We start from the raw sequence: 3,015 nt of genomic DNA, 5'->3' as shown, positions 1-3,015 counted from the left end.
ATGATGATATATTTACACGTGAAAATGAATGTCCTATAACTACTGGATACCACGGCATCCGGTCCCAATCTGGCACATGGTACCACGGTACCTTCCAGCACTGGTACTTGAAGCGGTACTCGACCTCAGCCAAGTCTTTCACAGGGCGCGAACCATACAGGTCCCCTCTCTTAACCGCAGTCAATCACGCTATATCCTTTCCCGCGCGATATGGTAATACTCTCGCTGCCACTTAGACGCTGGCAGCGCCACTGCACGATCTCTTGTCATATAGTTGGGTTGGGGCTTGTCAGCTAGTTCCCACAGATCGGCCATCCGACATCCATGTCGCCCCGACATGGGTAAAGCTCCAGTTTCATGTAGCTAAAATAACAGAAAAAAAATCGACAGCAAAAAAACAGAACAGAAAAATTATGTACAATTGGGTATGAGTGCTTCCTGGTTCTCCTAAACCGTCACCCATGGTTTCATGTGATCAGCCGCAGTTGATGTCACTTTTGGACCTTCATGAATTCCAATTTTTTCAACATCATACCGGTCATTCATCTTGACTTTTGTTATCTTATATGGTCCAAAAAATTTTGATCGCAGTTTCAGTCCAGGACCTCCTTGGGTTCTTTTGATGGCTACTAGTTCACCAATTTCATACTTCTTAGCTTTTTTTCTTTTTCGGTTGAATTGGCGCATATTTTCGGCTTGGATTTTCAAAATATTTGCCTTTGCATCAGCGCGTAAGCATTCTCTCTTATCCATAAAGAATTTCAGATTCTCTTCTTCAAGGATCTCCTTGATTTTCAGGTCTTCCTTATGTCTCATTTTAACTCCAGTCATCAGTTCAAACGGAGTATGTTTTGTTGCACGGCTGATGGTACTATTTATTAATCTTTGGACTTCCGATACATGTTTGTACCATTTTGTGGGTTCATCCTTTGAAATCTTTGCCAAGACAGGAACAATTGTTTCAAAGATTCTCTCAATTTGACCGTTCCCTCTTGGGATACCAGTAGTTATGAATGCATGATCTACGTTTTCTGACGTACAATATTCTTTGAATTCTTGTGACGTGAATGCTGGTCCTTTATCACTTACGATTCGCAGTGGACTTCCAAAAGTTATTTGTTGAACTTTTAACTTATCAATGGCGTCTTTTGCGGACGTTGACTTAACCGGATAGAACCAGGCAAATTTGGTAAAAGCATCTATCACCGCAAATATATGAACATATTTTTTTGCTGTTGATGGTAGCGGTCCAATAAAATCCACGTGATATGTACTGAATGGAATGTCTTCTTTTGGAATAGGGTTAAGCAGTCCTTCTGCTTTTCCTTTTTTTCTATTCATTAAAATGCAATCTACGCAATTTGCGATAACATGTTCAATTTGTTTTCTCACTTTTGGTATAAAAAATTCTTGTTTTACTAGTTCTTCTGTTTTAGATACTCCAAAATGTCCTTTCTTGTGCGCTTCTTTAATTATCTCAAACTGCATTGATTCTGGAATAACAATTAAATTTCTTCCTTCTACGTGTTTGTATAAGATTCCTTGTATAATGGTATGGGTATCATCAGCTCCTTCTTCTATAAGTTTCTTTATGGTTTTTATCTGTTCGTCTGTATCTTGAGCTGCTTTTAATTTCAACGTCATTTCTGTTTGTGATCTAGTGACTACTAGTATGGAGTGACGACTTAGGGCGTCCACATGTTTCATTTGTTTTCCCGACCTGTGGATCAACTCATAGTCAAATTCTTCTAACATCAGAGCCCATCTAGCAATTTTTGGAATTATATCTTTTTTGCTCATGGTTTTTTTAAAAGCGTCACAATCAGTTATGATCTTGAATTTCGATCCAAGTAGATAAACTCTGAACTTTTTCAGGGCCTCGACTACAGCAAGTACTTCCAATTCGTATGAGCCATACTTCTCCTGTTGAGCATTTGTCTTCTTGCTCATGTAGTATATTGGGTGCAATACTCCTTCGTGATCCTGTTGCAGTAACACCGCTCCAAAGCCATGACAACTGGCATCGGTGTGTACTTCCAAAGGTGCACCTTGTCTAAAAATGTGCAGTACCGATTCGCCTGTTAAGCAGTTCTGTAAGGAAATAAATGCTTTCTCCTCTTCTTCTTTGAACTGAAATGTTGTATTGTCTCTTAGCAGGTCACTTAATGGTTTGGCTATTGCTGAGTATCGTGGGATAAATTTTCGAAAATATGACGACAGTCCTAGAAATCTCTGCACTTGTTTTACCGTCTTGGGTTGCGGGTAGTTTTTGATGGCGGCTGTTTTCGCTGGAGAAGGTTTGATGGTTCCATCTTCGATGACGTAGCCTAAATATACGATTTTGCGCTTCAAAAATTGGCACTTCTTGAAATTAATCTCCAACCCAAAGTCGGCTGCTACTTTCATGACTCGTTTCAGCTTCTCTAATCCTTCTTCCTCATTCTGGGAGGGAACAATGATGTCATCTAAGTATATTAAGACAGTTTTATCTTTAATCAAATCTCTAAACACTGTGTTTATGTATCGCATAAATACGGAAGGAGAGTTACATATGCCAAATGGAACTACCTGGAATTCGTACGTGTTATTTCTGGTTCTAAAAGCAGTAAATTTAGTAGAATCTGCGTGCATTTTTACATGGAAGTATCCATTTTTCAGATCAAGGGAAGAAAAAACTTTCGCTTGACCCAGTTCATCCAGTATTTCCTCTATATTTGGCATGGGGAATACATCTCGAACTATTTTTCGATTCAGAGCTCTGTAATCTAAACAAAGTCGATGCGAGCCATCTTTCTTTTTGCACAATACCAATGGTGCAGAATAATCCGAATAACTTTCTCTGATCCAGCCTTTTTCGAGCCATTCCTCAACTATGTTGTCAACAATTGCTTGTTCACTAAAGCCTAACCTTCTATTTTTAACGCATACAGGAATCTCGTCTTTTAAAATTAACTTCATTGTTAAATCGGTTGACCTTGTCTTACACGGTTTGTAACTCGACACTAAATTCATTAA

This window comes from Uloborus diversus, chromosome 3, assembly GCF_026930045.1.
Source record: "Uloborus diversus isolate 005 chromosome 3, Udiv.v.3.1, whole genome shotgun sequence".
NCBI lineage: Eukaryota > Metazoa > Arthropoda > Arachnida > Araneae > Uloboridae > Uloborus > Uloborus diversus.
The sequence above is the reverse complement of the archived record's forward strand: the minus strand, read 5'-3'. Positions refer to the sequence as shown.